The sequence below is a fragment of the Paroedura picta genome, chromosome 9 (assembly GCF_049243985.1).
Source record: "Paroedura picta isolate Pp20150507F chromosome 9, Ppicta_v3.0, whole genome shotgun sequence".
Lineage (NCBI taxonomy): Eukaryota > Metazoa > Chordata > Lepidosauria > Squamata > Gekkonidae > Paroedura > Paroedura picta.
The window spans coordinates 20,953,516-20,979,716 of record NC_135377.1 but is presented as its reverse complement, the minus strand read 5'-3'; the positions used below and the strand labels follow the sequence as shown (position 1 = coordinate 20,979,716).

Below are 26,201 nucleotides of genomic sequence, written 5' to 3'. Positions count from 1 at the left end.
TCATTCCTTTTTTATTCTCTTTTGTTACTGGCTGCGGTCACAGATGATCAGATGCACACACAAACCATGTGCCCTCTCTGATTTGGAAATAAAAAAGCAGCAACTCTTCTCTAATGCATAAACTGTCAGAACAAAAGCCAGAAGAAAAATTCATTTTAAACTAGCATTATCAAAATGCCAAAAAATTCATAATTGCGGCTTCATCTGGAAAAAAGTACCTTCAAAATTCACACAGCTGCGACAACAAAATGTATGCTGTTAACGGGGGGGAAACGCTCCCAATTCTGGAAAGGTTTCTAGGCAATTATTTGGATCCAATCTTCTACTTCGATAACCATTTTTATATGACAATTCATGGCTCTATAGACTGTTGCATCATAAGCTTGAAAAGCTGCCACCATCAAAAGAACCAAAAGTCTTCGCTTCAAAGGGTCAACAGCAAATGTCTTTGGACACATTTGCACCGGCAATAAATGTTCTCAAAATAAACAGATATTGAACAAAATTATGGTCATTTTATAGAAAAACTGAGAAATTGGCTTCTGATTTTTGACATATTCTTTAAGCCAAGACTCACTGTGTAAAGAACACACATTTTTGGTAGATTAGCCATGCTTTGTTACAGATGCTAAAATTCTGAAACTAATGTCAGCTTTCTGGCCAATGTTAGTTCTATACAAGTTAATGTTAATTAAGTACTAATATACTGTGAGTTATTTAAACGATTTAACGGTGCTACTGAATCTGATTCAAATCTCCTCTCTGCCATTGAAACTTGCAGGGTGACCTTGGCCCAGTCATATACTCTGCCCAACTAACCTCACAGGGTTGTCTGAAGGATAAAATGGAAGAGAGGAGACAGATGCAAGTTACTTTGGGTCCCCAGTGGACGGAAATGAAGCGGAAGTACTATGTATTTATTTATTACTCTGATTTTTGGAGCTTTCGATTTTTACTCTACCTCTCCTTTTAAGAGTTTAGGGAAACTTGCAAAATTCTCCAGCTACTCCAGTTCATCCTTGTAAAAACACTTCTTAAGCACCCTGGGTTAAGTGGAAAGCTGTGTCTCTGGTGGTCAACTCCAGTTCAGATAATTTCTGGAGACTTAGAAGGCAGGACCTGTGGGGAAAGATTTCCCATACAATCCATGGTCTACCAGAGAGTTTGCCTACTGAAGCCACTGTTTCCTGCAGTCTGGAGATCAGTGCTGATTCTGGGAAAACTCCAGGCCCAACCTGTACATCTGCAACCCTAACTATGACTGGCCCAGCGTCGTCCTGTGAAACTTTATACATGTAAGGGCTTTTTAAAAACATGTATCTGCAGTCTTTGACACTTTCACTGTTATACTAAAGCCCAGACTTTCTCGACCAAGAAATCCTGGGGTTTCTTGACAGCCCTGGAAGGGTTTCCCTAATAGGTGGGAGTTAATTTATATATATATATATATTTAAAATACGTTAAACATTTATCAGGTGATATGACCATATACGGTCATGCCGACCCCTTCCCAAATGGCAGATGAAGGGCCTGGAGGGGGTGGGAAGGGGAGGGATCCTGAGCAGGTGTGTACATAGCTATGCTTCCCAACCATATTCTGTATGATCATGAAACTTCTGGGGTTTCTCAAAGCCTGAAAAATGTTTCAGCGGTTTCTCAATGGTAAAAAAGTTGGAAAAGGATTTCAGGGGCTCATGGGAATTGTAGTCCATGGTCATCTGAAGGACCACAGGTTGACTACCCCTGCTACAAGGGATCTGTCTGTGAGCAACTTGCAGGCACATTCGCCTCTGCTCAGTTGGCTACCAGCTAGAGGTTGTTAATGAGCTGGGAAGTGTCCGGCTGTCTCCAACACAATGTCTCCCTCCCACCCAAACTAAGTGTGAGTGTTTGGAACTTGGGTCAAAACTTTTTGGAGTTGAGACACTACCCTCAACATTGAGGCTGTGGAGGAGGAAGAAGAAGAGTTGGTTCTTATATGCTGCTTTTCTCTACCCAAAGGAGTCTCAAAGCGGCTTACATTCACCTTCGCTTTCCTCTCCCCACAACAGACACCCTGTGAGGTGGGTGAGGCTGAGAGAGCCCTGATATTACTGCTCAGTCAGAACAGCACTACCAGTGCTGTGGCGAGCCCAAGGTCACGCAGTTGGCTGCATGTGGGGGAGTGCAGAATCAAACCCAGTTCGCCAGATTAGAAGTCCATGTAAATGCTCCTAACCGACACGGCAAGCTGGCACTAACATTTTACTACAACTTGCTTTTGACAGGGCAATGCTAGAAGAAGTACACCTCCATAGGGCATGCCTGGTTTGTTGTGCACTTTGAAATCAAGATAATAAGATGGAAATACACACGGGAGAATAATTACAAGCAGGGGGAAAACTCATGTAACTCAATAAATACTAACAGAAGAATTCCTATGATCCTACTAGAGGTAAACATTAATAATGAAGATAAGTTCTTGCCTTCAAATTTTTTAATATCATCAGACTAGATTCCTAGGTTATCTCTAATTTCACTGTAAAACTACTTCAGCTTTGTAATAATTGCATGCAACCAAAAAATTCACACAGAGTGCAAGGCTCTTGAAATCAGAATAGAGGCTGTACAAAGCTGAAGAAGTTTTACGATGAAACTAGCGATTACCTGTGAATCTAGTCTAATGATATTATAGAGTCTGAAGACAATCACGTCTCTTCATGATTAATGTTTACCTCTTGTTGGAACATGGGAATTCTTCTGTTAACATTTATTGAGCCACATGGTTTTCTCCCCTGCTTGCTGTGCATTTTGAAAGGGGACTGCCCAATATGTGACAGATATATGTGAGGAAGGAGGGGAGAGATGGGGAGAGGGGAGAGTATGCAAACAACAACAACAACACATACACACACACAGTCACCCTGAAACCAAAATACCTCAAGTTGCTAAAGTTTCAGAATCATAGATCTAGGGAAGCTGCCACCACTACCCAGAGGTGATTGCAGAGAAATTTGGTAAATGACTATAAAAAAATGAGTCAGAGGATCTAACTAGATGTTGCACGCAAATGTACGTTGTTAATCCTCAACAGCCTTATTCCAGAGAAGCAGCATCAGAAACAGCTACTTTAGAATGGTGAAGTGCTAGGGCTGCTTGACCTCTGCTCTTCTAGCAGTTCTGCCTCTTCCCCCTTCAAAGTTACAGGGCAGGGAAGGGGTAAAACATATGAATGCAAACATGTGCACGGCTTTTCCACTCCAGAAGTTGGTCTTCAATAAACACCAGAGGCCATTGGGGTTTAACAACATATATTCACATATAACATCTAGTTTGGCCCCAAGTTTGATTCCAATCAGTAGAATTTACTTAAAGTAATCCATTCAGCATTGGAATACCAGTCTTCCATATCGAGCCCACAGACTGGCACATTTGAAGTGTGCCCGTTTCTATAGCTGAGCAATCAAAGTAGTGATATAACAAAACCAGTGTGAGGATCCAAATTAATATGAGAAGAGCACACAGGGACAGCTCTATGATCTGGCTCTCCAAGTATGGAATATCTGATTCAAGCATGTTTGCTTAACAAGAATGATCTTGCTCCCAGACTCTGGCTTTTACATGAAAATGTTGGGCAACAAATCTAGAGGCTCAACAAATAAAAAGCTGGCTGTTGTTTTCTGGTGGTTGGCAAAACCATTCTGAGACAAACGTCATCAGGGAATATTTGTTTGTTTGTTTATTTTATTTGTTTGACTCGCTCTTGGCGTAGCGACAATTAGTCACGGTACATTAAAACAATAACATTAAAAGCCATTTAAAACTCATAAACTCTGTAGCTGCCAGCCACTGCCATTTGGATAAACCCTGATTCCCTTTTGCAAGGGACGGCCCCTTTCCAACGTGTTGCTACACATTGGCCCCAACCAAATGCCTGGCAAAAGAGTTCTCTTTTGCAGGCCTTTTGCAGCTCCTGTAGGGCCCACAGGTCCTCTGGAAGTTCATTCCACCAGATGGGGGCAAGGACCAAAAAGTCCCTGCCCCTGCCCCTGGTTGAAGCCAAACATATGCATCTTGGGCCAGGGACCACCAGCTTGTTCATGTTGGTAAAGCAGAGCACTCTTTGGAGGATATAGTCAGTCAGCCGGTCCCTCAGGTATGTTTTGGCCAGACCATGAATGGCTTTAAATGTCAACAGCAGTACCTGATCCAGAATTCAACTGGAAGCCAGTGCCTGAAAACACGCTGGATGTGGGTGTTCTAGTGAGGACCCACGCTGCCACATTCTGGTGCTACTGGACTCAAATTTTTGTTGTGCTGCTTCAGACCAACATGATGACCCACTTGAATCTATGTTCTGGACGAGCTGCAATTTCTGGGTCAGAGACAAGGGCAGGTCTGTGTACAGCAAGTTACAGTAATCTAACCAGGAGGTGACCATTGTGTGGATCAATGTGGCCAGGTGTTCCAGGGCTGGGTAGGGCACTAGTAGCTTTGCTTGATGGAGGTAGACAAATGCCAACTGTGCTATTCTAGTGACCTGAGCCTCTGCCAATAAGGAGGAAACCAAAATCATGCCCAAGTTTCTACCTGGCGTAAATCTCATACAACCACAACTCCACTGCTGAGCTCAGGTACTGGGGGAGGAAAACTTGTTACGACTTCCGATATATGACGGCAGTGCTGTGGAAGAGACAAATTAGCAGAAACACTCCTGACTTTGGAGGAAATGGAAGTTTCACTGGCTATTCCTCTGTAACGTGAGCTTTCAACGACGCTCCTAAGATCCTAAACAGGTTTCAGTCAGTTGTTCACACAGTTCAATAATGGGGCATGATGACTCATTACTCCCTAGAACTTGTTGACCTATTGCAGTACTAAAAGGAATCTTTTTCTTAGTATTTAAGCATAGCACAGTAAATTTTACTACTCCCGTGACAGGCGATTCTATTATTAACACTATTCACAATGCAACATTTCAAGGTAAAACTACTGGATAAAGTCTATTTCTGTTTCTTCCTATGATTTATTGAAAAGGGATTGAATTCTAAAACAGAAAGGGATTCATTACTTTCATTCAAAAAGTGTGGTGGTGGGATTGGGGGAAGGAGATGCCCAATTAACCCAATCCACAAAAGGGTGCCCTTACCACAAGAAAAAAAAAATCTTGTGTCTAAAAACGATTCTGCACTTCATGGAAGTATTTTTTTTGCAAAAACACATTATTATAGAAGGTATCAGAGGAAACATTCCCTGTGCTTAATTTGTATGAACTCAGCTAGAGATTACAAATTCCTTCACAAAGAGGTTGTCCAAACAAAGCATTACAGACAGTCAAGCAGCAGGCAAATGGAAGTGAATAAGGGAGAGTACTCCCTTATTCACTCTCATTTCATTCAATTTCATTCAAGAAGAAGGCAGAACTTCTAAAAATAGATTAGGCTGCAGTCTGGCATTTTAAAAATGTTAACCACCATGAGCTGGCAGGGCTGGATGTGGCGGTCTAGAAATCTAATAAATAAATAAATAAATAAATAAATAAATAAATAAATAAATAAATAAATAAATAAATAAATAAATAAATAAATAAATCATGCCGGAGTTGTTTTGAAAAGATCTACAAGAAAACATTAAGACTTACGAGACATTCCTCTATGCAAGTAGAATCTCCCTGCACTTACGCAAGGTAAAAGAACCCGTGTGAATATAAACTCACAAGTGCCTTTCTCTTGGTGTCCATTGCACATATTATACTCATGGTAACAAAACTGAAATATTTTGTTAACCTTGCAGATATTTTCGGAATATGTATTATATTTCTAACAAAATGCATGTTGTGTGTGCTGGGCAATACCCATGCCTCCGAAACAGAATGAAACAGAAGCCACTGGCTTCAACTGGCTTCGAAGGATACAACGTGAAATTGTGTACACCACTGGCCCATGTAGCTCAATGCTGTCTACTCTGACTGGTTGCAGCTCCCTGGTTCTCAGACTTTCCTGTTGTCTGTACTCCTCTCCAATTAGGGATTGAACCTGGGTGTTTCGGCACAGAAGCCATTTTCTACTGAGCCATGGTTTTCTGTAAAGAACACAGGGGAGAAGATGGATCCCCATAGGACCCCACAAGCCAAAGGCCAAGGGGCTAAGCAGCACAGCCCCCCCCCCAAATCCACCTTTTAAAACCTATATTTCAGGCATGGCTAAAACCACTGCAAAACAGTGCATCCCAACCCCCGTCAGGAAATGCCTTCCAGAAAGATACCAGGATCAATTGTATCAAAAGCCTCCAAGAGGTCCAGAAGAATTAACAGAGTTGCACTCCCTGTGTCAATCCTGACTCAAGTCAATCACCAGTATGGACCAAGGCTTCTTCAATCCCATAACCAGTTATGGAACTGAAGCAACCCTGGCCATCTTGGTGAAACCAGACTGAAAAGTATCTGAAAACTTTGCTTCATCCAGGAAAACTTGAAGTTGTCTAGCCACCAGATGTTCAATAACCTTGCTGAAGGATGGAACATTTGACACTGGTCAAAATTTACTGAGACCTCCTGAGTCCAGAGTAGAAGTGGATACATCACAGCCTATGTCAAGCTGGGGTAAGCACCCCCTGTCTCAAAGATACAGTAATTCGCTTTTTGAACAAGTGAACTAATAATAATTAGGAGCATTCAGGTAACTTAAAATAGCATTGCCTGCTTTGCATATAGGTAATTACCAATCTAAAGTGCATGGTAAAGGACCATATCGGAAGGCATGTGCAGATACATGGTGAAGGGCCCCCTTTTCATAGTGGATGCTGCCAATATTGCTTATCCAGCTGCACGACTGGACATTTCATACCCTGCCATTTAAGTTCAGCCAACAGATATACGAACACAGGTTTTACAAATATAGCACAGGTACATTTATAAAAATCTGTTGGTCGTTTAATTTAAAAGCCATGGATAGCAACTTCAAGCAATCCTTGACCATGCAAAACGTATTATAAATAGTTCCATGTGCAACATTCATTTGGAAGCTCACTAGAGACGAATAATGACCTTGTATATTGTTCTCATTTACTCTGAGTTAGCCAAACCTTCTGTTTCCAATACACCTGGAATGGTTTAATTACAGCAAACAAAACATAATTTAAACAAAAGGTGACCTTGAACATAATCTATCAAAACACCAGTTAGTTTTTAAAGTTCGCAGTTTTAACCAACTGCCAAGACATGCAAGAGCAATTTTCCAAAGACGACCGTGCATTTAAAAGCAGCAAATTCACTATACTTAAGAAACATCTGTATATGCTTTTGAAAAGTATGAGACTTTCTTCATTATTAATGCAAATCCCTTATATTTCTTATAAACTCACCTTGTGTGAAAATATTACGCTCGCACTAAACAGGTTGAAGAATGGTAAGCTAGATAACTCCTTAAAAGAGCTTCAGTGGTAAAGACAAATGAATAATCATGACCCATCCCCCCACACACACATGCATACGCAGTGCCCCTTTTCTGGGAAGCCTCTCTCTCCTAGCAGATATTAAAATTATTCTGGAAAGGCAGCTCCTTTGGCTGAATACACAAACAATAATGTCAACTATGTACCCAGCAATTTGCAGCAGCAAATAAAATGGAGCCCCAATAAAAAAAGGTTTTGTATCCTTGGGGGCAGGGGAGAAGCAGCATAAAAAAAAAATTGGAAGCAAATTTGGAAGGTTACTACAATGCAGTTGCACCACATAAGTGCATGCTTCTGTGATCAAAGGTATACAGCAGCAAGCCCTTCTGTGCTACTTCTACTATGACACCATTCAAATTATCCCAAACTCCATGGATTTATACTGGTATCCCACCATGCACTGTCCATGTACATCTATCAGCATGCACTGTATTCAGATTATGGTTTGCCACAGCCCAAGCTTGGAAATCTAGATTTTTCATGGTATGTCAAAAATTCTGCCTGTGCAAAATGATGCTGAACATAATGCAGCAGCGGAGAGTTTTTTTTTATAGACAACACAGATTTGAGTAAGGTTGCTAACACCCAAGCAGGACCTGGAGTTCTCCTGAAATTACAATTGATCTGTGCACTATAGAGATGAATTATCTGGGAGAAAACAGCCTTTTCTCTGGAGGGTGGGCTGTATGACATTACACCCCCCCACTGAACTCGGCCTCCAGGCACCGAACTTCCAAGAATTTCCCAACACGGAGCTGCCAACCCAGATTCAAGCCCGGCATCATCTTAGAGGCCAACAAGTTTTGCAAGTTAAAGCTCCTTTATTCAGGTACCCTTTACCATATACAAAGATATGGCTGTTTCTACAGAAGAAGAAGAAGAAGAGCTGGTTCTTATATGCTGCTTTTCTCTATCAGGAGTCTCAAAGCAGCTTACATTCACCTTCCCTTTCCTCTCCCCACAACAGACACCCTGTGAGGGAGGTGAGGCTGAATAGCTTTATCAGTGCTGTGGTGAGCTCAAGGTCACCCAGATGGCTGCATGTGGGGGAGTGCAGAATCGAACCTGGCTCGTGAGATTAGAAATCAGCACTCCTAGCCACTATTCCAAGCTGGCTTACTACACCAAGCAGCCACTGCTCACTATTGGATATTTATTTAATTCATTTATATCCCATCTTTCTCTCCACTGGGGACCCAAAGTGGCTTCCAGCATACTCCTCCCCCTCCATGTTACCCTCACCACAACCACTGCAGCAGCCCATAAGCAAAAGAGAGAGGATATTAACCCAACAACCCAAGTCATAAGACAGAAATGGGCGATAGGAAAGAGGTAGAATTAAGCAGAGGGATTTTCCAACCATTCAGAAGTTGCAGTATATGTAGCTGTCATTTTTGACAGAAAGGATGCTATTTCTGCCAGGTAAAGCCAGATTCTGACAGTAAAATTGAATCAGTCTGCTTTTCATTTTTAACACTGCGATGGATCTGGAGTGCCCAAACTCTTCAGGATCAAAACTTTTAAGCATCTCCATGGAAATGGTTCAAAAATAACTATCGATTTGTCCAAACTCTCTTAACATATGCTTGGCTCTGTGTTTTGCGTGCTGCATCACTGTGCTGGACTAAATAATGCAGAAGACAAAGCAATCTCAGCCACCCTTACCAAAGGAGGGGAAAAGGCTGAATGACACCGAAGAGCAACATCTGAGTCCAGTGGCACGTTTAAGATCAACAAAATTCAATCGAGGTAGCTTTGGTGTGCATGCACATTTTGTCAGACATAGGTATTTGACACTATACAAGGAATCTGGAAGGCCTTTTGCACTGTTCACCCTTTTAGTACTTCTTGGCTGGTTTATGCCAAGACCTGTCCGGGAACCACAACCTCATCCCATGGGAGCTGAGGCCACCAGGATCAATCTGGTCTTTTTCTTGCTATCTTCATAAAACCATGAGAGGAGATCGGCCAGAGGCTTATAGGGAAGTGTCATTAGTGCATTACTGATAGCCAGCTCTACTGCTGCTATCGATTACACTTTTAACCACCGTCTCCTGTTAACAGAGTTAATACATGGCTCTCTCAATTTTACGCCCGCAACAACCCTATGAAGTAGGTAGGGCTGAGAAAGAAGGACAGAACTAAGGTGACCTAGCAAGTTTAATGGCAGTGTAGGATCTAAATGTGTGTTCTAGTCCAGGGGTAGTCAACCTGTGGTCCTCCAGATGTTTGTGGACTACAATTCCCATGAGTCCCTGCCAGCAAATGCTAGAAAGAGGCAGGCAATGGCAAATCACCTCTGAAGTCTCTTGCCCGGCTACCCCTGTAAGTTGATTGCAATTGGACTGCCCTTTCCACACCACCTAAAGCAGGGATAGTCAACCTGTGGTCCTCCAGATGTTCATGGACTACAATTCCCATGAGCCCCTGTCAGCAAACACTGGCAGGGGCTCATGGGAATTGTAGTCCATGAACATCTGGAGGACCACAGGTTGACTACCCCTGTTCCAACCATTACACTGGTTTGCCTATTGCAGTCTCTTCTGGAGAAGGCACACATGGGGCCCCAGTTGCAGTTCAGGTTCAGCTTAGGAATAGGACTGCCCTGACTGCTCCTGATGACTCCAGGCACTTCCAGCTGCTGTGGCAGTCGTTGCCCCTCCTGGGTAGGGAGACGTGGCTGTGTTGTGGCTGTGTTGGTAACCTCCAGTTACTGCAATGTGCTCTTTGTGGGACTGCCTTGTCAGAATAGGGATAAATTTCAGGGAGCATCTTGCACAGGTGCAGAATGGACCTCACAAGCTTCTACATTGATTTCTAGAAGGCACAACTGAAAGATGAGCTCCATTTCATCCACGACTTTCAGTTGTATGTAGACCAGCCTGGTTGCAAAATACATTAGGGAGCTCCTTCTCCCACCCAAACCATGCACTGAGTTCATGCAGTGGACCCCCCCCCCAAAGCCTTTTCAGGGGTGAAAAAAACAATTCCAGGAAACAGCTACCTAAGAACTATCACAATGGACTAGACGAACATTTTCACCTAATCCAAGGCTGTCTTCAGCAGAGATCCGCCAGATACTCCAAGGAAGCTCATTAGAAGGCTCTGATGACTATGACATTTGCCAGTATCATCTTGTGATCATAGTTGAAGTACCTCTGAATATGGAGAGTTCTATCATGACTGGCAGTCATCCTCTTCCTCCAATTGTTTGTATAATTATAATTTAAGAACACATACTATGCTATCTTCCTCCACCTTTGTATTTCTACAACAGAAGAGAGAGGGGTTACCTGATGAGAGGGTTATTTCTCCAATTATTAAGTTTCTGCACGGAAATCAGAACAGACTACCCCAATTTTAAAAAAAACAAAGACAAAGGCTTCACAGAACTTGAACTATGTGGTCTTCTAATACTGCCATTTGGAATTAATTAACATGGATACTGAGTCACCTACTCTGCATATACATCTTTGCATCAAAGTATCCCAAAATTATCACAAATTGTTTCAAGGCAGTTCATGAATCTTGCTATTTCCAACATTACCACCAGCTAACAAGCCACAGAAACTGGAGGAAGAGGAGCTGTCAACAGCACTCCCATCCTGTCTATTGTTGTTCATTTAGTATTGTGCTTCCAGAATGCTTAGTTAGATGAAATATCAGTTTGAAGCATTAATATGAGCACCTTTTGAATCCCCAGCAGCAGGTGACTCCATAAGTAACTTTTTCCAGGTGCTTGTGGTATGCAAGAAACAGGTAGATACCTTACCTTCATAAGTCACATTGTGCCTTCTCCCTAACCACTGCTACAAATAGATGTAATTGCAGAGCCAATATGGGGAACATACCTTCAAGTCACAACTGACTTTGATACCCATGTATGGCCCTCAAGGCAAGAGACAACCAAAGGATGTTTGCCATTGCCTCATTCTGAATAGCAATGTTGGATTTCCAAGTACCAACTGAGACCAACCCTGCTTAGCTTCTGAGATCTGATGAGATACAGGTACCCTGAGCCATCCAGGTCAGACAGCCAATATGCCTGGGGTGGGGAATCAATCATATGGTTCTCCTCCCCAAACTCCTGTCCTCAATACATCAAGTCTACTGAAAAAGCATTATATAAATGCTATGCATTGTTATTGTATCTCTGGGTTTTTTTAACTGGATCTCTCCTTCCCTTTCAGTTTGCTACTGAAGAACCAGCCTGTGTCTTTCCCATGGAGATGTGCCCCAAAATTAAACTAGCACATGCTACTGTATCAATGTCAGAAGGGTGGGTGTTCACTGTCCTCCATGATGTTAATCCCTATAGCACTACATTTTTTTTAAAGACATGTAACCTAGAGGTTAAATAACGAGGCAGATAAAATTGTGTACCAGACAGCTACTCTCTCAAACTGTTCCTCCTTCCTGCACCCCATGCCATATTTCAGGATTTAAATGACACTGTACTTATTAGGCAAGATGTTTTTTAAAAGTTCATCGGGGCAATATGAAACACTTTGGTCATACCTAAAGTAGCCAGTCATATGTATTTCATGTCATATAATCATCTTTCCTTAACACTAAATAATTTGTTAAGCCCTTGGGGGGAGGGCTTTGTCCGTGATGAGGAAGGGGCCTGATTGGCCCCTTCCTCTGGACAGACCATCGGCCGGGCCAATCCCCAGCCTGCTGACAAGGAAGCAACTGTGAGCCGCGCGGAGCGTGGCTCGCAGTTGCTCCCTTGATGGCGGCCTGATGCGTCGGGAGGCACGAAGCGCCTCCGACGCGTCAGGCCGCCCACAAAGGGAACCCCCGGCAGCCGTGTGGAGCGTAGCTGCCGGGGGCTCCCTGCCCGACGGCCTGACGCAGCGAGAGGCGCAAAGCACCTCTCGCCGCGTCAGGCCCCTGACAAAGGGAGCCCCCGGCAGCCGTGCTCCGCGTGACTGCCGGGGGCTCCCTGGTCTAGCGCCCGCTGTATTTAGATTACAGCGGGCTTGATTACTAGTAAGTATATATAAAGCATATTATTCGTATTTTAATATATAAAGTGGTTCGAAGGAAACTAAAGGAATCAAGCTGCAAAACTGAATTTAAAATTAAATGAGTGCAATTTCACAAATCTACTGCAGGTGCAAGATGTCAAGTGTATGAGAATACACAAATTCCGTGATGAAGACAGGAAGGCACTGACAGGATCAAAACAGGATAATCACCTATGGTTTTGCTTCAGTCTTTCAACATCTCTGTAAATGCCATCAATTTACTATGCGTATTATATAGATATACTAGATTCAAAGCCCCCCCTTGGAAAAGCCCCCCCCCTTGTGCTTCTAGGCCCGAGGGGAAGGCCTGCTTTCCCGCCCTCCTAGATTGTGCCCTCACCCAATTAGCTAGAACTGCTGTCTGACCTGGATTGTGCCCTCACCCAATTAGCTAGAACTGCTGTCTGGCCTGGTGAGGGGCCAATCGGAAGGTGCTTCGCGCCTTCCGATTGGCCCCTCATCCGGACTGGCCCCGCCCACTCTCCACCCACTTAGCCCTTAGCCAAATATGAGTACAGCGGAAGCTGTAAAAAGATGAACACATATGATCGGTCCCTAAATCAGGTATTTGTTTTGGAAAAGGCATAATTATCTTTACATCAAACAAATCGAAGGTCAAGACAGATGTGTATATAGAGGGTTTTGTAAAATATATATATATTTTTAATAGTCATGTCAATATGCAACTAGAATGTTAAAGATCATGTTAAAAAATCTGTCTTCAGTTTGAAATAAGTATGCCTCTGCAGCTGTTACAAAGGGTCTTTAAATTTAAAAGGAATTAATAAAATGCAACTGAATGCTTATATAATAAATGCAACGTGACAGAAAAAGGAAAGGTCACTTATATTTTAATTAATGTTGTGAATACCATTTGATTAGCTTCCTTTTCAAATAGTAATCAGCCTGGCAGATCTGAAAGTGATATTTCTGGAAAGTGGTTACACAATACTAATAGCAGGCAATTACCTGTCATACAAAACAGTACTGCGGTGCAGGGGAAAAGTACCTGCAAGCATATAAATACACTTCTGATTATTAGTGATTGATGATCACGTGGAAGTGGTACCAAAAATACAACAGGACGATAATATCAAAATTATCTTGCCACTATAGAATCTAGAAAGGAAAGCACTTATGCCTGCTCGACTAAATTCGTTCCCCTCTAATGTTCTCTTCGGGAGGTTTAACCGTATCCCTATAGCAGAGAGGTTGTGTTTTCATGGTTGCAAGGCTCCAGATCTTCTTCCTCATATTAGGCTTGTCTGTCCCATATTCACCCCTTATCGCTTTCTGATTAATGATATATTAACCACTTTCCAATTTAAACTGGATGAAATAACAATTGTTAATGCTTGACGGCTGTTTCTGCATTTTTTATGTATCTGAGAAACACGGTTGTGCCATAACTATATAATTGTGTATATTCTGTATTTTCTGTTCTTAATTGCCAATAATTCAATATCAAAACTGCATTTGTATTAAAGGATTCAAAATCCTAAGAGGTGTCTGTTAGGCATAAGGCAAAAATACTGGTATAAGGGGCTAGAAAAGAGAACTGCTCAAGCCCAGCCTAGCAGCAAGGGTACAAATAGGAATCAAAATTTCTGAATCCAATTCTTCTTTTGTGCTGGTTCTCGAAGATGAGGGCTACTTTAATGGCTCCCTAGAGCCTCTTGTGGCGCAGAGTGGTAAGGCAGCAGACATGTAGTCTGAAGCTCTGCCCATGAGGCTGGGAGTTCAATCCCAGCAACCGGCTCAAGGTTGACTCAGCCTTCCATTCTTCTGAGGTCGGTAAAATGAGTACCCAGCTTGCTGGGGGGTAAACAGTAATGACTGGGGAAGGCACTGGCAAACCACCCCGTATTGAGTCTGCCATGAAAACGCTAGAAACCGTCACCCCAAGGGTCAGATATGACCCAGTGTTTGCACAGGGGATACCTTTACCTTTAAGGTTCACATTCACATTCAGAAAGAGCCACATCTGTACACCGCCCGTGGCGCCGCGGGCGCCACGGACTAAATAAAACTGTAAGCCCTCCTGGGGCAGGATGTGTCCGGGATGAGGAAGGGTCCGGATTGGACCCTTCCTCATGACAGACAATTGGAGGGACCAATCGGCAGGCGCAAAGCACCTGCCGATTGGTCCCTCCGATTCCCAGCAACTGCGAGCCGCGCGCAGCGCGGCTCGCAGTTGCTCCCGGCCTGATGCGGCAAGAGGCGCTTTGCGCCTCTCGCCGTGTCAGGCCGCCACCTGAGGGAGCCCCCGGCAGTCGCCCTTCGCCACTGTGCCTGCCTTGGAATGGCTGCCCAGATGGTTCGGCGCCGGGAAAGGAGCAGGGCCGCCGCGTCGAAGACGCGGCGGCCCTGCTCCTTTCCCGCTGCCGAACCATCGCCCTTCACTATGGAGACCGCAGCCCAAAAAGGAGCTCGCCCGCCGCCCCGCCAACGCCCAGGCCCTGCTCCTTTCGACACAGACGGCTCGCACAACCGACTGCGCCGCCCGGGGGCCCTTGAAAAGCCTCCCCGCGGCCCTCCTCCTCAGGACGCCCTTCCTGCTCGCGCCACCACCACCAGCCGCCTGCCGGGAAGCCTACCGACCGACTAGTGGTAAACCTACCCACCGACCACACCCGCGACACCCCCCACCACCCCGCTCCCTGCCGATTCCAACCCTCCTCACATCCCCCCCAACATACATTCCCATGGCTCGCAAACCCGCACCCCGACCCTCCGCGCCCCACCGCCCCCTCGCCCGCCCCCTCCCTCCTAATTGCCCGTCCTCTTGCCTACCCCTTTGCCGGACGTCCCCGCCGCACTCCGACACACCCGCCGACAGCCTGTCCGACCCGCACGCCAACCAGCCCTCACTCACAATGAACCACGCATGAGCCGAGCTCCGCACATGCGTGGTTCATATCCCCCATTTCCTCCCCTTGCTCCGCCCCCCCAACCTCCAGTCATGCACCGCCTGCACTCATCAATCAACCTACTTCCTGCTTCTCGCGCCGCCGCCAGAGCCGAGGATCTCCACCACTGAACGGACATGCAGATTCCTCCTCGCTGCCCGCCCCTGCCCACAAGACTGACCGCCGCAAGATGCCACCTCCTGCCTTCTCCGGTCCTCCTCACGCTGGTACGCTCTCCTGCCTCGCGTTGCCCTCGTCTCTTCATCGCTCTGCCGCATCCCGACTCTTTACTCCCCGCCATCCACCCAGCCCCCACCCCTCAAAACTCCCGGCCGCCCCTGCCATGCTGCACGCCGCTTCCGCACTGGCACATCTGCCATCCTCTTCCTTTGTACCCACTCGGGGAGAGCCCCGAGCCTCCCCAGGGAGTGGGAGTGCCTGCTAGCGCCCATTGTATTTATAGTACAATGGGCTATATATCTAGTAGAGCCATAATTGCTTAATGCCAGCCTTTGTTCTGTTGCTAACAACACGTCAGAGAAGGCAAAATGACTGGGACAGAACATAGCTTCCTAATGATTTAATGTGTGATCGAAAATGAAAATGAATCTAGTACAAGAATCACAAGGGAATTTACCAATGCAGACTAAAGTTCTGGGAGATGCAAGATTTACAGTTTGTCATTAAGAAAACATGTCTATTAACTTTGCTTAAGATTTTTACAAGGGTGGGAGGGATGTTACTTGTGTTATTTTGACCAGTCAGACTTTCAACTTAAAATGTGGTGGAAGATTTTTCCTTAAGTTTAGCCAGAGTACATTCTTCTTAGCTGTATTATCAGCCGTCTCAAGATCAGCCGATATCACCATCTGCTCAATACATAACTATCAGCATTTGCTTGCTAAGTCAAGCTGTCTTCAAGGTTGTTAAAATTGGCTTCAATGACATAAAGCCCAGAGACACGCACCAGGAGATAAAAAAAAGTCATCCTTCGTCCCCCCCCCAAGACTTTTGTCCCTTATGTTTTTAAATTTAGAATGGTTGCCTCTCCTTTTCAAGTATAGCTTTAAAAATGAATGTATCAAACTAGCATAAAGGATGGGATAAGAAAGCACAGAAAGCATCAGGTTCAATGGGAGACGTCCCTCAACACAGAATTGTCACTACTACTTTGTCCTCCACATACTGGATTTTTAAAAGCAACACTGATAAAACGAAGACACAAATGGTTACACTGAAAGTTGTAAAACCAAACAGAACAGCAAGGCACTTGTCATAGGCAGGAGAAAAGCGGATACACAACACAGAAATGTCAAGAAAGAAGAGAAAGCTACCTGCTCCTTATACTCATCTGAAGCGCCACCAGGATGACTTGGCACTGATGGTTTACTGACTTTCAGGAAACAATCTGTCCATTTCCAACAGGGAAGAGAAATTCTATAGCTTCTAGAATTGACACCACATGAGATAAGTTTGGTCAGTGCAGTTCTCTGAAGGGCTGCCTCTTATGAGGAACCAAGAGGACACATGGCATATACATGTTTTAATGTATTTAATGAATAAGCCTCCCAGGATTCCACTGCAGACTTTGCAAAGAAATGCTCCACCCAGCTCTCTTAACTATTGGACATTCAGAGACCGGGAGAGAGTCAAGCACAAAATGGGCATCCTCATGACTAAGACACGCTTGAGAGGGCCGCTTGGCCTTACAGCACTCCAACAGAAACAAGCCACGGCATCCAAACCTTCCTTGGCCACATAGCACTTTAATCTGGCTTTGGCGGCACTGACAATTATATGTGGCTGAGCACATGCATGCTATGCAGAGACAAATCCAAGGGTCAGTGGCAGGGGTAGTCAAACTGCGGCCCTCCAGATGTCCATGGACTACAATTCCCATGATCCCCTGCCAGCATTTGTAGTCCATGGACATCTGGAGGGCCGCAGTTTGACTACCCCTGGTCAAGGGTTTTGATTTGAGGGGGAGGAGAAGCAGCTGAGTTCCCTTTAGACAGGGCCTATATGTATCTATATGTATCTGTAGCAGATGTGTTTCTCCTGGTATGTGATTAAGCCGGACACACATGTAAAAAATTCCAAATACAAGCCCACTTGTAGGCCCAAATAACGCGGCAACTCCCCCATGATTCCGCAGAGCTTAAACTTATACTAGAATTCTGTTCTCTGCTGGCTGCTGTTGCCATGGCAACAGCTCTCTAAATCATAGAAAACAGGTCAGGAGTTTAAAAAAAAGAGAGAGAGAGCGAGAACTATCCACAGTTCCCCCCACTAGTTTTAAATTAACCAACCTGTTTAAGATCATCAGAGGACTGTTGCCATAGCAGCTGCTAGAAACACAGGAATAAGAAGACTCCCATTTCAATTCACAGGCGTTGAGGAGAGAGGCAGCTGCCTAAATATCTGTTGTGCACTACCTTATCAGCTCTCCCACACACACATTTTTCATCTGTAAACTTCGTTCTCTTATAGGAATCTTTTACATTTCTCTTTCCTATTTCCATTTTAAAAGCCTGTCACTGTATATTCTTATGTGCTTCCACCGGCCAAAACATATATATATACACACCATCAAAAAACAAAGACCAAAAGTACAATTTTCACGCCCATCCTAAACTACTGGTGCTATAATGGTTATTGTCATGTTTAAGGCAGTGGAGTATCTAACCTATCTGGTGCCCAGGGCGGTTTATTTTTACCACTACCTCCTTTGGGTTTTTTTTGTTTGTTTGTTGGGGGGGGTTGTCATCAAGTCACGGACAACATATATGGTGACCCCGATAGAGTTTTTAAGACAAGAGATGTTCAGAGATGCTTTGGCATTGCCTACTCCCACATCAATTCTGTTCTCTGCTTAACTTTTGAGATCTGGGGAGAGGGACATAGGAAAATGAGGTGAAGGGAGACAGAAATGAATGAAAAACATGCAGAAAAGAGGGAAAGAAATTAAGAGAGGGAAAGGTTGTTTTATCTTGCTGTAACACGCTAATTCAACAGTTCTCAACTTTTTAACCGCCGTAACTGCCATAACCCCAATATTGGGGGTGGAGTGCGCACGTGCGGTGGGCGCACATAGGCGTGCATGGGTGTGTGAACGCAGGTGCACAACAATCAAGGTGGTGTGGAGGCGGCCAATGCCATGGCTCCGCCACTTCCACCCGCCTCCGGCCACCACCACCACCCGCCGCCTCTGCAGACTGCCACCTGCCACAACTCACCGCCACCACCATGGGGCGCCTCCATTGCCACCATGGCAGCCAGCAGCCTGGTGACCCCCATGGAAGGGGCCAGGTAACCCCAAATGGGGTTGCGACCCCTAGGTTGAGAACCACTGCCCAAACTACTGCTTTGCAAGATCTGGCTGAGCTGGGTGCAAGGAAAGGGAGAGAGAAAGCTAGACCACAGACGTCGAACTCATTTGTTATATGGGCCAAATTTGACATGTTACTTTGCTGGGCTGGGCCACATGTGCTATGAAATGTAACACCAGGTACTAGAGATATAAACTTTATAAAGATTATTTCAGAAGCAGGCCTGAGTGGATTAGATATGATATGCAGAGAGGGGTAAGTAGGCATGGAGATATCAGCATTGGTAATAAGACCTTGATCTCAATTTGGTCCAGGAGGATTTAGTCCAGGAGAACACAAAGAATAAAGTCTAACATTAGAAACCACAATATTTAAAAACCAGTGAGGGGACATTATATCCTTCGAGGACATTCAGTTACTGACTTGAGAGTAGCAGTTCTCTCTTACAAAGGAGTTTCAAAGGGATGTTAGAAAGAGAGACTGCTGAATTGCAACTGATAATGAAGGTCAAGACAATGTGTCCTCCTGGACAAGATTTCCTGTCTCATTACGAACACCTGCTATTGTCATTCAGCATCTGAAACCACTCCACTTTCCAAGATAGGACAGACGGACTCACATTCCAGCTGTACCTAAAGAAATATTCAGTGACTAAGGAAAGGTGCTATTAGACTCTTGCTCTTTTCCACTTATAAAGATTACAAGCTGTGCTGTTCTACTTCTTCATTATATATCTGTTGGAAATGGAGTGGGGGATCTCTCCAGGTGAAATAATATATTGATTTCAGAATCCACTCAGCTCTAGTGATGATAATGAAACAGCTAAAAAAGCAAAGGGATGGGGTTAATGTGAAGAAAGGCAGCCAATGAGTTCAGAAGGAGATGTGTTGAACTGGAACTCATGGAACCCTAAATGTATTTTAAATACTTAGTCATCTACTTTCAGTCATTAAACAATGGGATCCAATCCAAGTGTTATAATTCCTAATCAGGGTCTTTTTGAAAGGAATTAAATCCCAGCTAGACACAGAGAAATCTAAACTGAAAAGGCTTTTTTCAAAATACGCTAAATTAATTTCCTTTTAATTCCCCTTCATTCTTATCCCCATACAGTTCTTCTGTGCTACTTTCATTTCTTTTAATGTACGTGCATGTGATCAGGTCTCAAAGTAAACAGCAGAGCAGGGCATTCTCAACGTAAATTGTAGTCAGTAGAATCCCCCCTCCCCCCTTCCTCTGAAGAAGTGTGTTTGCACATGAAACCTTATACCTTGATTAAAACTTTGTTGGTCTTAAAGGTGCTACCGGACTCGAACTTCGCTCTCTGTCTCTCTAGCAACTACCAGCCCAATCTGTTAAGGAAGTTTGCTTGAGTCTTGGAGAAAGCCAGGGAAACTTAGACGATCCTGCATCCCCAGTGGCTGCAGCCAGAATCACATCTTTAAAATATAAAGGAAGACATTTGGCTGAAAGCAGCAGCACAATGATGGCTTCAAGGGGCCCTGTCAAAGGCCTTCCTTAAGTCACGGCTGGAGTGGACTGCAACCCTATCCCCGTGGTATGCAACTGTTTTCAGGTGTTGCTTTGGTACCTCAAAGGTAAATTGGTGGTATTCATGCATGTACAAACTCAAGTTAATGTAGTACAAGACAATATTCTGCAGCAGCCTGAAAATGAAGTACAACATACACAAATTACCAATCAAAAGCTCAACTAAGGGTCACACAATAGTACTGAGTACCGACAACTGGATTGATACAAACACAGATGCACATAAAAGGAAAACCTTTCATCTCAAACTAGGCTTATGCAAGCTAAAAAGCACTATTAAGGCTGACACTCTATTAACCTGATCTTTAGGAAAACTGTCTAAAACCTGGTTATAAACGCTTCAAAGCTGCCCCTGAACTTTGAAGGCTACTGAGCTATGCACATGAGAGGTATTAATATGAACAATTAGTTACCAAGGCAACAAGGACAAATATAACTATGCTGCCTCATCTCACTATCCTCACCATTTTCTTTTATTCATTAGTCCTCAGACTATTCATGAATTATAAACCTGTTATGCAACTAAATAGATGCAAGAGAGTTGGCCTCCAGCCTCCAAAACCCCACCAATTCTTCTAGTAGACAAAGAAGCAAATGGCTGTGAAAAATCATTCTGGTTTGTCTTTTGCCAGAGGCATTGCTTTGATTTCATCTTGTTGCTTTTGGAAATATGAACATTTATGGACTGTGTGTATTGACATCCTTTTAAAAGGCAAGAAAAAATGGACTGAAATCTGATGGATTTTTGTTAAGCGGTACCAAGGATTAAGTACAGCAGTGAGTTAACTATAGAAATGTGCGGCCTACAACAAAATCAAAAGAAATCCCTTCTGACCACCAAAAAAAAGATGTGAGGGGGATCATGCAAACTGCACAGACAAAAGCAATAAGCTGTAAGGAGTGGCATTCGGAGGCCAGTTAGGTAAGATCTGAGTGGAAAAGCTAGTTGGATCCAACAAAGAGAATATATAATACATTTCAACAGCATAATATACTTCATTATTGAGACACAAACTTGTAAACTGACACCCAACAATGGGCCCCCAGAGCCAGCTTTGTTTTATCTGTCGCCTTCAAAACGTCTTTCAGCAGTCAGCCGAACACAAGACCATCCTAGTGAAACAGTGCAAGGTAGAGTTCAACAGTCTTCACACTGACTGGGTGAACATGTGCTTGAGTCATGCTGTAGAAATGTTCACAGTTTGCCACCGAGTCAACAAGAGGGGGACCAGGGGACTTCCAGGGAGATAGTGATCTGAACAAGAGCATTTCTAAAAACTTGAGACTTATCTTGCTTAGGTGAAAATGTATTCCTCTATCCTCACACCTCCCCTACAGGGGATATCCAACTATTAGTGAATCTACTGGTGGGAGGGGGACTGATTTATTCAGACTCCATTTGGGCTCTGTTAACACTAAAGTCAGCGCAGAATAAGGAGGTTCTTAAGGCTAACCCTCCCACTTCTACTTTTTTTTTTCTATTTTCTATTTTATTTTTTTCCTATTTCACCCCTCTCTTTATTGCTTTTTAATACATTTGTGATATTTTTAGCTAATTTTTAAAGATCTGCCTTGGGATTATAACTCACTATGGAAGGCTGGCAGATTCCCAGAGGCATCTGACTTTATTTGTAAGAGAATCTCTGAAAATGTATGGACTACAAAATACAGAGAATAAAGAAGAGAATAAGTGTTTGCTAGTGATATAATTATAATTCTGAGATGATTATTAGGAAATATTACACATTTTTTTATTTTCTTTCATTAATATTTAGAATGTTTGTTATATAGAATGTTTTAAAAATAAAGATTTAAGACAACATCTTTAACAATATAAAATGTGATAATTGTTACCTCCTATGTCTGCACAGAAAAAAAATATGGAAATAATATATGGAAAATGTGTTTATAAAAATAACAGAAGGACAACAAGAGTAGCTGCAACTGGAACACGTCAAAAAGCTACAAGGAAAGATGAAACATAAAAGGCCACCAAAAAAGTTATCATGAATATTAGGGAATCAAATGCAACAAGTTGAGGAATGAACTCAGAAGAACATTCCGAATAGCCAGAAAAAAATCAATGAAGACTGTTAGAATTCATTATAACACTTAGATCAGGCATAGCTAAAAAGACTAATAAAATAACAGGTATTCCAAAGAAGCTAAACCACAACAACAGTTCACACAGAAACCTCCTCAACCTGTCTAAATGTACTTTAATTATTTTATATCAGGACAGAGGCCGTGGCTCAGCAGTAGAGCACCTGCTCGGCATGCAGAACATCCCAGGTTCAATCCCCAGCATCTCCAGCTAAAAGTGCTAGCAGCAGGTCACAGGAAAAGCCTTTGATAGAGTCAATGGAGAGTTGCTGCCAGCCTAAGGAGACAAGACTGATTTTGACAGACCAATGGTCTGATTCAGTAGAAGGCTGTTTCACATGTTGATGTGATGGTTTTCTATTAATAAAGTGTTACATTTAACCTTTGTTGTGTTTATTAAATCCCTGGGGTGCATATCGTCATCATTTAATCATGGCTATATTTTACGTATTTGTTTGTTCTAGAAACACAATTCAAAATTATGTAACAGTAACAGATGGCTTAAAAAAATTATTCTTAGCTACCAAAAATGGATCAATTTAAATGATAGTGTAATGATGAGCATTTTCTGTGTTTAACACTAAACAATCTGGATACCAGGCTTGTTTAGAGATACATTTAGCAAATGACAGCAGTCTTTCTCTTGGCACTAAAGTATAATAGATTCGCCTTTTCTGATTTGCTTTTTTTCCTTAGTTATCCTATCCAGAAAAAAATGAGCACTTCATTTAATCTGTAAATGCTGCTAAGATAATTGATTCAATCAGCACTGATGAGGCTTTAACATTTATCTTTCTAAACTTAATTTAATTTCTAGTACTAACATCTGCATTATTAGCTATTAGAGAAGCTTAATCTTAAAAAAAAATATAGACTCCAGAACTGTTTGCTAATGACACAAGAAGCAAAGATGGATGGCTTACTTAACGAAGCCGTGATTTGGGATGCATGGCAAGCGTACTTTTGAATGATATACAAAAATCCATAGCTCTTAAAGAGAAAAACCAACAGTTCCTAGATAAACTGTGGGCTATGAAGTGAAGTGGAAATTCCCACTTCCTGATCTTACAGGGACAATAGAGACAGTGTGTACGTATTTTTCTAACAAGTTGTTGAACTGTGCATGCACCTAGATGCGGTATGCATGCCCCCTCCCCAACGCAGCAGCAAGGGGTGAAAGCACCAACTCCTTTTTAAAAGCTCAAGTCCAAGAAGTTAATTGTTTGGGAGGGAAAGCACGGGCTAGGGCTGCTGACTGGTGACTTCTCCACTTTCACAAGAGGGTCTGCACACAATTGAGGCTGCTTCAGGTGCACTCCCTTGTGTCAAAGTACCAGGGTAGACGGAGCAGACTGTTAACAAGGATGTTACTTCCTTTACTTTTCTTTAAAGCTACAAATAATAATAAAAGGCAAATGCACATTAGTAGAAATCCTGAATTAAAACTAACGTATGCATTTACCAGGAGAATATCTCTAAATATATGCCGTTTCACACCTTCCCTCTGCCATGGAAGCTTGCTAGTGACCTAGGGCCAGTAGCTCTTTTTCCTAACCTAAAGCGCTACACAAAGATATTACATTCCTTTTTTCTTTCACCATCAATCTTCTTCTAATAGGCCAGTATTCAGAAACTTTTCCCCAACTGACCGCTTCACAGGGGACCTATAATAAATTTAGCCATTTGCTCTTTCAAAGAACTAGCAATCAAAACTATATTGGGCTAAACTTTGACACAGTATCATGGTTTAGAATGGGTATCAATTCATTTCTGCAATTCAGAATGTTTAATTGCTGCCCCCCTTCTTTCAGAACATACCAAATCACTCATGTTTGCACTCCCTGTTAAAATCCTTAACTAGACTCCATTAAGCAAAATCCAACTGAGACACAATACTTCAATACTAAAGTTCTCCATTATTCATCATTTTCATGAATTATTTAAAGGCTGATTGTCAGCCATCTGAAAAATTAATGTCAGTTTTACAAAAGTATGAAATGTGTTCGCCATGGTGATTTATTTTTTAGCAAGTGTCAGTCCTATAGATAATAGTTTCCAATTTCCGGGAGCATTTTAATCTGCGAAATGTACCTGAAGTACTTTTGATTAAAATGTGCAGAACTTCACCATGGATTATTTTGTTCAATGGCCTCGCAACAACAGTTAATATATAACACCACAGAAAGAACCATTTAGATGATAGTTATTATTCCCAAAAGTTATACTCCCTACATTCCATTGTAAAATTCCCTTTATTTTTCATTAATGGCTTGATACAAAATGTCATACAGTTAAGAAAGTATACAATACAAATTCATTAATGATAATGTGTTCTAAGTTGTGGGCTGTTTTAACAAAGCAGGGAGTATTTCTTGTGGAAAAAATAAAAAGGGTTGGATGGGAACTATTTTATCATCAACAACATTTATTTCGATCAAAGGTCATGTTAATAAACACCCTCATTCAATCCATTGCCATGTCTATGCAACAGTTTGGTACAGCCACTGAACGCTGATGGTTCCACCAAAGCTCTGCATGATTTCCAACAATAGTCTCATGTACATGTTTAACAACACAGGAATAGAAAGGGACGTGTTAGACACTATACAGCAAACGCCGTGAGGCACATTTCCCCCATTCTGAAATCTACTCTCCATGTATGAGTGAATCATTCTAGTGCTTGCCCCTGTTTTAACCTAGCAAGGCTTTCCAGAAGGATACCACAATCAGTGGTTTGTAAAACCTCCAAAATCTTTTTGCAAACCAACAGGTTACTATTACTCTTCCTGATGCTTTCCCAATATCAATCAAACAGAAGCACTTTCTCTGTCAAAACTGGGCCTGAAACTTGGGCCTGTTTAAAGGTTCTGATGCCGTTCACAGACCACTTCTTATTAGTTTATATCATGGAAGTCAATAGTCTCTTTTTAGACGGTGAAAGACCAAGCCTCCCCATCAAAGAAGAAAAGCTTTCCCAGTCACAAAACTTCCAATACTCAGAGACACCTAACAGGAAAATGCTAAATATGGTTCTCAACACCGCACAGAAGACTTTTAAGAACAACAAAAACAGACCTATGTAGAACTACACTCAAATCCTACTATAGAAGAACAATAGTTGGTTCTTATATGCCGCCTTTCTCTACCAGAAGGAGTCTCAAAGCAGCTTACATTCGCCTTCCCTTTCTTCTTCCCACAACAGACACCCTGTGAGGGAGGTGAGGCTGAGAGTGCCCTGATATCACTGCTCGACCAGAACAGCTTTATCAGTACTGTGGCGAGCCCAAGGTCACCCAGCTGGTTGCATGTGGGGAAGCGCGGAATCAAATCCAGCTCACCAGATAAGAAGTCTGCACTCCTGAACACTACACCAAGCTGGCTAAATAAATGTAGCACATGCACACCTAAATGCATCTGAGGGATATGCAGTTAGGCACAGAACACAACTGTCAAGAAAAGGTTGAGAAAAGAACAGACTGAGGGATTATACTATATGGTATTCACTTTAGCACATAGCCGTATCTAGCAGACTGGGATTATTTCCCTTTTGAATGTAGAAATATTTCATACCATTAGGAAATCTATCCCTAAGAATCCTCTAGAGCAGTGGTCCCCAACCTTTTTATCACCGGGGACCAAGTCAACACTTGACAATTTTACTGAGGCCCAGGGAGGTACTTTTGCTGAGGGAGGTCGCCACCGCCACCGCCGCCTGAGCCCCTGCTCAGCTTGCTTTCCCACCGATGCCCCTGTCTTCCTGCCACCCGCTGGGGGGCGCTGCCAGCAGCAGCTGCGCAGTGCCACGCCAAGGGAGAGCCCCAGTCATGGCAGCTGCTAGAGAGCAC

General features: G+C 43.1%; 1 protein-coding gene across 1 annotated transcript in view; it reads right to left on the bottom strand.

Annotated features, from left to right (window-relative positions):
* Positions 1-26,201, bottom strand: part of STK3 (serine/threonine kinase 3) — a 126,739-nt gene that overhangs the window by 23,213 nt on the left and 77,325 nt on the right. The gene's annotated exons all lie outside the window — the stretch shown is intronic.